The following is a 13,837-nucleotide window of genomic DNA, read 5'->3' as shown; positions in this document are numbered from 1 at the left end:
GAAGGAAAGAATGGAGTGCCAGAAAGGAGACCGAATCCAGCAGATTTATCGTAAGGCACAAAATTAGGTTTTCTGCAGCAGATACATTCCTGGACAACTAATCGGTTGAATACTAAAATGTACTATTTGGAAAAGTCCTTTGCTCCGTTAAAACCCAAAAGCAGATTCATCGATTTTCTTGACCAGTGAGGTGTAATGGTGTATAATACGACTGTTAATCGGCCATACGGTGTTAAATAGGTTTGTGTGGAAGAGAGTAATACATTATTCATTATTGGGTCTACATCAAGGCCAAACAAAAACATTAAACATTTCTCTTTTGATTACGATGTAACCCAAAATTGAGGTTTAACATTTACAGCAGCAAGAGACTGATCGACTTGCAAGAAACGGGGGTGGAGATTTCAGTTATGTCAGCGGTCTGCTCTCACTAGTTAAGGCACAATCCCTCAAGGACAATGCATTCAGTTACCAGCGTGTGCCAACGACCTTTGAAACATATTTTTTGACTTCCTGCATGGCAAAGGATCACCTCAATTTTCGTTCTTAGTATTCCATTTGCCATCACTCCTATGGAGATAGGAAGGGCCCACTACCAGAACAACAACCTGGCTCTTTAACTCAATCTAAACAGAAAATACTCAGAGAACCAGCCAACCTCGACACAAGAAGACAGACTGCAAACCAGACTGCACCATCAAAACGGACTTAGTCGAACTGCCCTACCCATTGTTATGAAATGAACTGTGCAAGCCCAATACAACAAAAAGAAAGCACAATATTGCCAATGATTTTCTCTTGTTCAGCGCTGTGGTGCCTTTTCAAGGGGGATGATTTATACTGGATTTTACCATAACATACCAACTAGCAGCATATAATGGAATTTCAGCCTAAACAAACTAGCCTAGAAGGACACTCGGAACTTTCGCAGCACTAACCATACTAAAGCTTTCCATGTTTCCAACAAACACACTGCTCAAGCAGCAAATACAAGTTTGTACGATTCCAGGTTGGTGCTGTGGTAGATGTATGACACATACCTTTACCAAAGCACCAACTTGAAATCATACAGCAGATTGGATAACCCGCACTCAACCATAAACAACAGAAATCTCCAAAGTACACCACGGACACAAAACAATACCATGAAAACTTGCAGACTAAAATACCAAACCCATGCCGTCTAGAAGCAAACCCAACACATAGTGACCCGTTTTTCCCCAACTGTAGCTACCAACAGCACAGGAGACTGCGCTTGTGCACCCTCTCTCTCCGCCAGCCTTCTTTTTCAGATCTGCCTGAGCGCCAAGACCATGAACATGGCAGCGGTTTTTGGTGTAAATATCAATAACATGTACCTAAAAAGTGAAACTCCAGAAAAGTCACACAACGTCAAGAGAATTTGATAGCAGATTTAGGGATTCGAATTCAGATTGGATAAGCATAATTTAAGCAGCTCCTAGGTATCCAGCATTAACCAGCTACCATGGCTGAAGAAGGAGCCAGTACACAGTCTTCTGCAAATATAACTTCCACATCAGATGCCAAAAAATAATTTGTCCTTTATTCATGCTTCAATTGTTGCATAGATGCATCCTTGTGTTCATTTATAGATTGTCCCAAGCACACAGTTACATTCACATAGGGGTGCTTGTTCAGCAATAGTTGGCTCAGGGAGCCCAAAAGTTCTCCTGGTACCCGTTGGTGTCATGCTAACCAGGCTCTTCTAGGCTACAAGCAGGAGACACATAGCTTCCAACTGCCCTCAATTTCGAAACCTGCAGACTTTGACACTGGCAAACAAAACTCGAACTTCACAACCATCACAAAATATACGCCAGATACCACTCAACGAAACGAGCACACACAGCATAAGGTAAAGGCTTGGCTCAATACAGGCGAAAGTAGGATAAAATATATACTAGACAGTTAAAAAAACACAGAAATTAGAAAAATGTCTTTCTAGAGCAACCACAACTCAGACACCATCATGTACTCTGCTAATGACAGTCTCATAATGCCCGTCCCATAATGCCCCATTTTACCCGGAAAACAGCTTCAGCGGTACATTTGGGCTTTTTACATTGGCCCTCAAATTACAATAAAAATTCCACATAAGTAGTACAAGGGGATTTAGTTTGCGGTCTTAGTTTCTCTTGCCCTGTAGGACATGTGGTAATGGTCAGGTTAACTTTGATGTCATGTGTGGCATAATGGCACCCATACGGCATGGCTTAAGGCTGTGCCCATGAGAACTGGCTGAAGGCCATGTCCAATCAATATTGCCCCCCCACGGGCACATTTCACATACACACAGTGTTCCGCACATTTCAAGTAATATCCATGGGTCCTACAGGATCTGCAGATCAGGTCATTATCCGAAGATCCAGGCCTTGGGCTTTTTGGCAAACAGGCAATTTCTTTCAGTTTTAAGGGTATATTTCACCCCTACTAGCCACCCCTTCCCATACCAAGAAATGAGGTTTATCCCAGAGCGCTTCTATATGCCCCATTTATCTTTTTTGTAACGTGGGTGCTGTGGATTTACTGTAAAGTTCGTTTCAAGATGGTGGGCACTCAAAACAAAAATGTTCAGCCGGTCCAAAAGCAATCAGAATGACCTTTTAAGTATCCGTTCAGATTATGTTTTACTGAAATCCGCCTGACCATCTCTCCCCCCCCCCCTAACTCAAATGAACCAATCAGGTTCCAGAATAGCAGCATAGATGTTAGGGTACTCGAAATACCACCAACTCAACTATGGTCGTTTTTGGACGCTTTCTGGCGTTTTATGAAAATCACTGAATACCATTTCCACAGCCCAAGTGAAAAATCGCTAGTAGGCACGGCACAAGCTTCTCACGCAGGTTAACTTTTATCCCACTCTACATCCATCCCCCCCACAAACCCAACTTCACGAAACTATCCCAAAACAATCCACAATCTGGTCTATTTTAAAAAAATGATTTTGGGCACTTCTCATACAGGTTCCAAATGTATCATCATACGAAAAGGCTCATGCCACGGGGACGAATGGTCTTCCCCATAGGGAGAGAGCTTCTTCAGGTGTCGATCAATTTGGACCATACTATATATGTATTTTTAATTTTTTTTAAATTCCCATAATACCACCTCCCAAAAAAGTAATTGCTTATTTTATTTCTAAACTCGCTGCTGCTCTGCACGGATTTTTGCGAGTTTATCCAATTAATCTCCCTATTAGAGCATCCAAAAACCTTGAGGTGGTAATTGCTGGGCTTGTTCCTTTGAGCAACTCAACTGTTTGGATATTAAAGTGTCATGAGAGTACTGAAGCGTTGCTTCTGCTGCGAGGTACGCGCCGCACGTAAAGTGCGTCGCCGTCACACAGTCATCTGGCTGGTTTGGCTATGTTGCGCACTGGAATGGAGCTTAGAGCTGAGAACACTATTAACAACGAGGCTGCTAACTTGGACCGCTTGGAAACTACGGTAAGATCTGCCACACAAACTACTGAAAATAGACATAACCAGCCTTATGACCTCTGGCAGCGCAAAATTTGCTTGAATAAAATCATCAAAGTTCCCCAAGTAGTGTGCAGAACCGACTCCCCTAAAATTACAACATTCTTTCCTTCACAAACACAAAGTGAATCAGACTGCCGCTTATGGACGATAAACAGCTTATTTCTTCACTGAGCGGCATAGGCTCCAAAACGGTCGAACACGTGAATAACATTCTGACACAGGTGCCTTGTGAGGAGCTTACAGATACACCCCCCTGCGTGCATCTGCGGCACTGACGATCCAGAAGGACAACGCTTAGCATGTGTGCACCTATAAGGGCAAAACTCCACTAGGGAATTTAAGTTGAATCAAGTACAAATCCAACAAGATCTTGTTGAGGATTAAATCCCAGTTTAATGTGTACCCCTGATTTGCCCACCCTGAATTCAATATTGGAAGGAATAGAATTGTATCCTGGTGCTGAACATGCGTTCAACTAACAACCTTTTAGTCACTTCAGCCTCCGACTCCTCATTTACGCAATATACCTGGCATTAGTTTCACTCTTTAAATAAGTCATTGCTAAATGTGACAAGATTACTGCTACTCGCACTACTATGCTCCTCTAGATATCTGCACTATTGCCTATTTTTGGACCCAGGACCAACGTTGTCTTCTGAAACACTTGTGCATAGTCGCGTTATAAATGCCTTATCATATCCTATAAGCATCTATCCATCGAGCAGCTTCCTTCGCCGCCTGCGACTTCGCGACAAATATCTATTAATATTGCTACATCCTCGACTGGCAATGCAGCTGAAAACAACTTCTGGGATCAACGATGACCCTATTCTCGATAACTCTGCATGTTATAATACCAACTAGCCAATGAGACAACGCAACAACTTCTGGGATCATCGATGACCCTATTCTCGATAACTCTGCATGTTATAATACCAACTTGCCAATGAGACAACGCAACAGAAATAAACCAAGGAAGAAACACAGGAAATGTGGTGGGATAGTCATAGCACCTACTATGAGGTCGAAAATAAATCCACCTAAATGCCCCTTAGCTGCTAGATGGAAACAACCCCATACATATGAGTCTACCTCGAATATGGAAGTCATTGGCATAGATTGCTCTGGGAACGGTACCTGAAACACTCAAAGGCAGATGCTAAAATAAATAAATAAATATAAAAACAGGAACAATGCTCGCAACAATAAATTTAAAGGGCAAAAACATATTTGCTCCTTGTTTGGAGGGTATGTATCAAAGGTACTAATACACTGCCTAAGCCAGTAAAGCCTACATTTTCTATCGAACGGGACCCTAACAAGTCACGCATTTTAGAAGATCTACATTATATGTAGATTTGGAACCTGTATTAAAGAACCCCCCCCCCCACATGATCCCTCAACTCTACACTCATCAACCTGAATCTAGACGCTGCAATACAAGCTATTGTGAGCAATGACAAAGCAGAGCTGGATCGTCATTTCTTAGCTACTTTCTCACAATACACTATCGCCGATTATGTGAAATTTGGACGTATCACCAATATATCCCATTTGCCTGCCTTTAGTGGGACATCCATCAAACCCAGGTTTATCAAATGGCAACCGCCCCATTAGAGGCTGATCAAGGGGATTACTCTAAAAACCAGCAAGTCATTAAGATTTGTAATCTATTTCCCTGTTCCAACTCATATGTCCTTAATCGTTCTGCATTTGTGGCCCATTGCCATTTTATTCCTCTGCTTCGAGTTCTACTAAATACATTACATTTGCTGAAATTCTGGATAATTGTGAATTGGCTACTTCTTTGTGCACTTTTATCAAAATGCCATCCCTGATAAGTGAGGAAGACTTCTACAAGATGGGCTATGAATCTTCTGGAATCTACAGGGGTTTTGATTGCACCGCACAGGAGTCATTGGATCGCACAGGAGTCATTGGATCACACAACATAGCGCATAGGCGGGAATTTTTCCATCCATGGCACTAGGTCACCCTCTAATATGGCAACTTACCCCACAAACATTAGGGTGGCTACTAACCCTGATGACACCAGAGCGGGTAAACGCCTGGAGGCCCCTAAACAACAAGGGCCGTGGAAAGACGTTGACTAGACTTGGTTATCTGTTTTTTTGCTCTATAACCATTTCAAACAGCCCTGATCGTCTCATAAAAATCCTCTTGGAAAACCCGGGAGCCTCTCATCCGTTTGAGGAAAAAGGTCTATTCAGAAATGTGACTTTTATTTGATATCGTCACCTTACAGGAAACCTGGATGACAGGGTTTCTTTTGATGCTAAGGACACTATTCAGCAGCTCGCTACTAGAGGACAACTGGGTCACCCTAAAGAGGGTCTACTTATCAGCTGTTGACCAACGCCTAGCTTTACCAACCTTAACATTGATTGTGATTGTATTTTGGCTCGTCTCCTTAAAGGGATAACTGCTCAGGGACATAACCTGTCGCTCCTCATTATCAGTTTGTATGAACCACCTGGACATGTCCATACAAAGCAGATTAAATGCATTGTTACCGATTTAATCATTGCACATATGTTTCATTGATGGGAGATTTTAATGAGTACATTCCACCTAATGATTGTCTCCCCTTAGTTCCGAAATCCATTTTATTGCAAACCAAAGCCAATCAACCAGGATGAAAGTGGGCCAAAACTTTGGATATGTCCGATATGTGCATGATGAATGGCAGACGCCACGACTCCCAAGGCAACTACAATCGAGATTACAAGCACTACTTCCACTACAATAGATTCTGCTTTTAAACACTATCCGCTGTTGATATTCCTGTACTTTGATATTTAAGATTTCCTATCGAATGAGTTAAGTAAGACCAATTGACATTAACAGTTGTAAGAATCGTCTCACATGGAACCCTTCCAATATGATACTGGCTAACCGGTATCTGGATTCTACTGAGTTTTGGGCCACGTATACGTTGCATGATACTCGCATAGATACCGCCTTAACAGCTACCAACATTAACTTGAGTTGCTCAATGGCACAAGTTGAGTGCCTTTCTGGCAACCAAGTTTGCTATGGAGGATTACGCTAGACTATTATTTGATATGTTGACACACATGGTCCTGGCTCCTATATATGTCCAGGAATAATAATCGCGGTAGCCATAAATATAAGTTTGTTAAAAATATTTGTATTGCCAACGGAGTCCTAGGGAGGGAAAGCGATTCTCTCCTATAATCTTGAAGGATCGATAGCTGCTGAATTAACTAGGGCAAGAAAAGGGGACTATTTTAGATGGAGGAAGAATTACCCCAATAAGAGAAAACGCTCTCTTGTTTGTGTTGCAAAACGCTGATCATTGACTCTTTAGGCAATTGGTTAGATCTCAAACTAACCCTCTCTTAGTAATGGCTAACATGTCGAGTGCGAACTAGGCTCTATTTATAAAGTCTGCTTTGCGCAAAAATGAATATACACTTAATTTGGATATACTAACGCCAGGTGGCATTTTTTCCTCTCGCCTTGGCAAGAGAGTAAAATCATTTGGTCACTTAAAAAATAAATGTTTAAAAAAAATGTTAAAAAAAAAAAAACCTCCCCGGCCCGGACAGCACGTGCAACGCCTTGACTAAATCCAATGCCATTTTGTGAGGCGAGCTCTTATTCCATCTGTTTAAAGCTGTTAGTCTAACCAGCTCCATACCCGTCTTGGCGCAAAAGCACAATTGTGCCAATATATAAAAATAAAAAGGGTCTATGCAGAAGCCATGCTTGATGCCCCAGCAAAGATTTTTGCCAGAGTGCTGCTTTAGAACTCAGTACATGGGCGACCAAGCGTAACCTTATCCCTACGTATCAAACAGGATATGCCAGGGAAGCTGGTACGTTGACTAATATTGTAACTCTTGTTGACCCAATTTAATACTCTTGGAATACGAGACAGCAGCGCACATATGCATTATTTATAGACTTAGGTGCCGCTTTCAACATCATTTGCCAAGAGAGAATGCGCACAAACGGCACACTTGGGGCATATCACCTGGCCCCCTAATATGATATCACTCTACTGGTCCACTAAGGTTAGGATGTCTAACTCTCGTGAGACCAAGAACACCAATTTAGGCTTAAAGAAAGATGTATACTGGCCCAATACCATTTGCCCTGTCTCTTTCAGAACTCCCTGATGCTCTGGGGAACCCGAATATCAATCCCCCGCGTCTTGCCGGATAGCACCCCAAGTGGTTTGCAGCGTTCATTAGATGATCTTTCCATCAACGTTGCAAAAACTAAGAATATGATGTTTAGTCCAGGTAGTGCCCGGTCTATTAAGAAGTGCACTGTGAGACCTGGGGAACAAGTGGTGGAACACATTTCCACTTACACCCATCTCACCTTTGATACCCGTTCACATTGGGATATGCATGTGTCGGGATTCGAGGTCAAAGCTCATCAACTAACAGGGGTTTGAAAAGAGCAAGCAGGTTATTCCCTTATCTCTTTGATTGAGCTTCACAAATCTAAAATGAGGCCAGTCATTCTCTGTGGTGCCGAGATATGGAGCATAAAACCAACACAGGGAGCTGCTAAAATGGACCTCCAGTGTCTAAAAAATATCCTCAATGTGCCGGTGTCCACTACAATGGAGTACATTTACCTAGAATTCCCATGGAATACCATTCACAGTAACATCTTGATTAGCAAACTACATGATACTTAAAAGTGAAATATGCTCCTCTTAATTCACTCTTGGAGCTTAATGGCCAATTAATTAAGTTTGGCATATGTATAGGTGTACGCTTTATAACTGGTTCATATGGTTTGGAGTCCCTAGCATGGAATATTAGTCGACAAAAAGTTAAACCTAGTCACAAAGAGAAGATTTAAAATATTGACATGGAGCAATCCATTGTGAACTGTCAACCAAAGGTTTAGCATACGATTATCCGTCTCAATACATAAACCACTCTGCTATTGGCGACTATTTGAATGCATATCCTTTCAACTGGATTATAGCCAAATATCTCTGCATAAAAGTCAACCTATTTGCCTCTTGGGAGGTTGGATGGGACTACCGCCTTGGCATCTACGATGCTGCAGACTGTGTGGGGGGGGGGGAGAAGACATTTGATGTTAGAACGTGAAACGTTTTGCCATCTAAGAAGGAATACGTTAGCATGTGGCATTACATCCAGTCAACCTAACCTTTGTAATATATGGGAATATTACTTTGAAGATAATGATATGGGGACGATTTACCACATAACTAAGATGTGGTGAAGGATTGAAGATTTTATTTTGAAGTATACCTGATTTATTTTGTTACCTGTGATTTGTACATTTATTGATTGATCAGTGATTGATGGTTGTATAAAAAAAAAACATCTGTACATTTCACTGAATCCAATTTGGTAAGTAGGTAAATGTTAAAACATAGATGGGGCGGGGTGGTCTCCCACCTACATAATGGGGGAAAAAAATAATAAATCGAAGATTTCTCCTTTAGGTGAAGTAAATTCACTGAAATCATAGATATCCTATTAAAAAGCTATTACCAAGCTGAACACAAAAATCATTGCAATAAAGCAGGTTGGGCGGTGGGTGGGGTCAGTGGCTTACCAAGCGGGTTGGGGGGAGGGGCAGCTTTCCCCTCCACCCCCCAAAATTAGTGGCTCTTTCAAGAGTCAGACTGGGACATTTGAAGGCGGGATACTTCTCCCATTCAGCACCCTCACTGTCAGGTCAATGAGGGTCTTGAATAAGGAGGTGTCCCTCTGCCAGGGTGCCCGAGCAGGAGCACAAAGCAAAAAGGTGTCCGTATCCCACCTTGCTCTGGGCCACTGCAGCAGAGGTGCAGGACACAGTTGGAATGGACACCAGAAAGTGCTCTGTGCTCCAGTGGCGCAACACCATTGAGCTGATCGGGCTCTAGCCACCCCACCCCCCTGAAATTTTGGGTCATGTTGCCTCGACCTGGCTGACCTACAGAACTGTGGCTGGACTGAACAGGAAACAGCGCCTGGGCTTTTACTAAAAGCATTTCACCGTTAGCACCTGCATTAATATGCATACATTTTTAGGCAATTGAAATCGCGATGGAGGTGACTTGCATGTCAAGGGAGTGGGAGTGATTGAAAGGGTAAGAGGGAACAGCTCATTCTCACAGCAATCTTTAAAGGTGTGGTTTCAGACGTGAAGGAGAGAGTTAACGGCTTGTAACACTGAAGCAATCACAGAATTAGAATGAATAAAGAAGTTAGATGGCCCCACACAAGTCAGTTCGCCCCTCCCCCAGAGTCTCTGAAGTTGGCGCCCCCCCCCTGCAAAAAATGTGAGCCTAGGCGCATCCCTGGTGTGCTCTGCCTTCAGTCCCAATCCTGGGAACATTCACTAGTCTGACTTCAGACATGTCTTTCTATAGTTGCAATGCATCAGACCTACTTCTTTCCATGGGCGTAATTTTAGGGGGGACAGGGGTGTTTGTCACCCCCCAACTTTCATGGCACACCATTTTGTCGCCATTAATTTGGCTGGGGCACCTTTACACCTGATGTCATGTCCCCCCAACATTTTCAGCAAAGTTACTCCACTGCTTCTTTCTGAAGTCGAACTAGTGAATGCACCCAGGGGCTTAAGAAAGTTACGCTCTGGTTGCAGCGCGTGCCGCCCTGCAACTAGAACGTTACTTTCGTTCTGTCTTCAGCCCCACTATGCATGACAGGAAACCAGGAAGCTCTCATGCTTCCCTGTCTAGGTAGTGGAGGTGAAGTAGGCTGGCTGGCTGCATTGTGGAGACATGGCCTTGGTGAAGACGGAGCAGCACTGGAACAGGCAAGAAAACATTGTTTATGTGCATTTGTATGGTTATGTATTCCTGGTGCTGTGTGTTTATGATGTATGTGTAGTGGGTTACTGCTGTGCGAGTGGGTGGGTGCAGGCATGTGCTGGCAGTATAGGATTGGAAGTTGGCGGGTGGGGGCAACTGGCGGTGTGCCATAATGGCACTGCCACTTTTGTAACAGGCAAACATGATCAATAATGGCACTGCCACTTTTGTAACGGGCATTCATGATAAACCAAACATTGTATGCAAGATTACTTGGCTAGACTGGCATTTGGGGCACCCAGTCTAGCCCTTTCTTACTGCAGCATTACTTTTTCCTGGGCATCCTGTCTGGGACAGCAGTATTGGCATGTGTTCCTACTTGGCATGGCTGCCTGTAGAACAGCGGTCTGGGGCAGGAGACGGACAGTAGTGTGGCTGTATGCTCCTGCTCTGCACCCACCATGCACAATAGGGGGGCATAGCAGGAGCGCACCCTGTGTTCCACTCCATGCCCTTGACTGCACTGCAGACCCAATAAGGGGCAGAGCAGGAGCACACAGCTTCATGCCCCACCCCAGGCCGTTGACTGTATTGCAGACCCAATAAGGGGCAGAGCAGGAGCACACAGCTCCATGTCCCACTCTTGTCCGAATGTTGCAGAGAGGGTACTGCGTCAAGTCATCATATGGGGGCAAGAACGATCGTGTGCCAATTCAGCATTCATTTTCCAGGGTGCATTTGGGGGCAAGGGGCGTTACAGGACCGCCCTCCCCTACCCGCACCCCCACTCGTGTAAAGCTGGATAGTCCCCTGATGGGAGGTTTGAGCCCATGCTCCATCCATCAGGCGCGAGCTGCCTGTCAATGTGGACGCAGCTCTGCGGCTTGGGAAATGTGAACACGTCCCTTCTTGTAGTCTAGCACAGAGGCTCGCGAAACCACCTCACACTGCAACCTCATAGCGTCAGTTCGCAGCACTATGGCAAATTCTCGCCAATTGCTTCCGCCTGGAATAAGGCTCGCACGGGCAGAATGCCTTTCAAATAAGCGGTGGCTAGTCCATAACCTACACAATAGAGTTATAAAGACACTCCTCAGCGATTAGTCTTCCGATGCATGCTTTAATAATTAATAAAAAAGTGATACAGTTGTAAAAAAAGAAGGAGGGGACACAATCACTGTCAAAAATAACCCCGTGCGCATAAATTAGGTGTACTCACCAAGGAGCAGAAACGTGTCGTGTATAATGTCACGCTTCAAAAGGAACTTTCAATGAACGTGCAAGTCAGACAGGGCTGCAGTTAGGCAACGTCATCAGTAGCTGAGCCTATTTTAACCCCTTTCTCACAGCGAGGGGAAGGCTGGGCGATGGCATCGGACACGCAATGCACAGGCAAACCAATGGTTAACGCTAAAGTCCACGTCCCGAAATCTCAGCCAGACAGCTGTAGCATGAAAGCGAGCAGAGGAGAGCGGGCCAGGCACCGGCACGTACTGCCCTGCCGTGGAGTTCGATGGCTCAAGAGAATGCAGTAATCACCCAAGTAATCAATGCACGGTTATTATGCACGAGCTGCCGATTCCCGGCGGCCTTTACACTGCATTTGCCACCGGGGTCCCGCATCTGGCAGCAGAAAGGTTTCCTTTGCCTGCCCCTCCCCCTTGGTTTTGAGATTCCCCGTGAATTGCTCACTGCCTAAGAGCGAGTGGAACATCTGGGACACGGGCACAGACCATGGGCCAGCTTGGGGCACGGGCACGATTACTGGAACATACAAATGCACTTATATATATACACACACAATTAATTTCCAAAGATGGTGTTTCCAAAATGAAGAGGGGGCTGAAATCACATTCTAACGCCTAACACCCTAAACCCCCCAGCAACAATTTAGCAGATACATTAGACGTGTAACAGGGGGTGGGTTGACTCATACTGCAGTGCCTGCACGTATAATCCAACGTGGACCGGCAGCGGATTCAGCAATTGGAATTCGCCCCCACCCCCTTTTTTCAGGAAACCTTGGTGTGTCTGACAGAATGATCCACACGTCACCGCCTCAGCCACTCCAGGACCCACTCCTCTGCCTTCGGAGGGAGAAGCAGATACAGGAGTAAACCCCCCCGCCCCCCAAAAAAAATCAGTGCCAAAAAGGTACGGGTAATATCCGCCAACAGCCAGAGCTAGGCAGGGCAGGGACGTGGTGCATCTGCGTGGGGGCTCGGACGCGCCCATGCAAACAGCACCCCCTGGCAGTCCTGTTTTCTTACCTGCAGCAGGTCTGCTGAGACGGCTTCGGGGATGGCAAACGCAGCGAATCCGGCGAGAAAGAGGAGAAACTCCAGGTGTAGGAGAGCAGGTTTCAGGCGCAGCCCCACTGTGACCCAGCCGGCTCCCTCCCTCTCCTCGGCTGCTGAGGCTGACTCTGTGGAGTCGTGGCACTTTCTTTTTTTTTCCTTCCCCCGCCCCTGAAAGCTTTATTGAGCATTCGCGCCGCGCACAAACAAAGATAGAGCCGACAGAGCACAAGGGGTGGCTCGAGCCAACGCGCTCTCCTCCCTGCAATGTCAGTGAAATTGATTTATTTCAGGGGATCCGTGACTCGGCCTTTACATATGCCCGGTTCACAAAATGTATCCACACCTTGCTATATTTATTCTATGCCGACTGTTTAAATTCTAAGGATAATTATATGTAATTTCTTATCTCGTGCTGGGGATATTTGTTACTATATAAAGACGTATTTTATTTATTGTTTTAATTTCTTTTATTTTTTTGTTTTAGTTGTAAATTACAACTTTTTCAAATATTTCAAATTGTATACATTTATACATTTGAACACAACCATAATTTAATCTACTCACAATCAATAGAAGCAAGATGTCCCATTTTAAAATACAAAGCACTACACAAAACAGTAAAATACAAACATTAAAATCTAATATTTAGGAAAAAGGAAGCAATAAGATCACATAAAACCAGATAATAGTGTTCGAGAGCACACCATATTAATAAATATTACATAAAAAGTATTCTTTATAAGAGCATAGTATAGTTAGTAAAAAAATTTCGCTGGATTGAAAATATCTTTCCTTAGAACAACATAGTATCACCATGAATTTTTACGGCAATGATAAACCTTACAGCAGCAATATTCAAAGAAGCCGAGTTGCCATTAAACATATTTGCCCATAGAGTATCTTCTGTTAGCATTTTATGTTGACTAAAATACTTTCCTTAGTTTCGCTAGGGCTACACAGGAGACATATAGATGCATTAGACACTATGGGTTTCATTCTTACAAAAGCGGCAGGTTGTGTCAACATTTACAGTTTTTACGCGCTTCGCAGATTGAAGTTTCGTGGACCATAAGTTGAATCTTAGCCTCATAATAGTCGCAGCATACCTGATATCAGGAAATCTTTCCACATACAGAGGAAGTGTATGTAAGAGTTTCTGGATAAAGTCACCAAAGTTAAGCAATGAGTAGTTAGAGCACTTGTCCATTCTCATTATCCAGTCCCAG

General features: G+C 44.0%; 1 protein-coding gene across 10 annotated transcripts in view; it reads right to left on the bottom strand.

Moving 5' to 3' along the window:
- RRBP1 (ribosome binding protein 1) overlaps window positions 1–12,766 on the bottom strand; it is a 441,849-nt gene extending 429,083 nt beyond the window's left edge. For 4 of the 10 annotated variants that reach the window (XM_069607549.1, XM_069607553.1, XM_069607554.1 and 1 more), the window contains exon 1: window positions 12,582–12,738. The gene's annotated coding sequence lies outside the window, so the exon portion shown is untranslated. Of the gene's footprint in view, window positions 1–11,530; window positions 11,613–12,581 lie in introns of those variants that run through there. The other 6 variants (XM_069607552.1, XM_069607551.1, XM_069607558.1 and 3 more) reach the window with 3 other exon arrangements.
- Window positions 12,767–13,837: the final 1,071 nt, after the last annotated feature.

This window comes from Ambystoma mexicanum, chromosome 4q (genome assembly GCF_040938575.1).
Source record: "Ambystoma mexicanum isolate Mex_15411 chromosome 4q, UKY_AmexF1_1, whole genome shotgun sequence".
In the NCBI taxonomy this organism is placed as follows: domain Eukaryota; kingdom Metazoa; phylum Chordata; class Amphibia; order Caudata; family Ambystomatidae; genus Ambystoma; species Ambystoma mexicanum.
The sequence above is the reverse complement of the archived record's forward strand: the minus strand, read 5'-3'. Positions and strand labels throughout refer to the sequence as shown.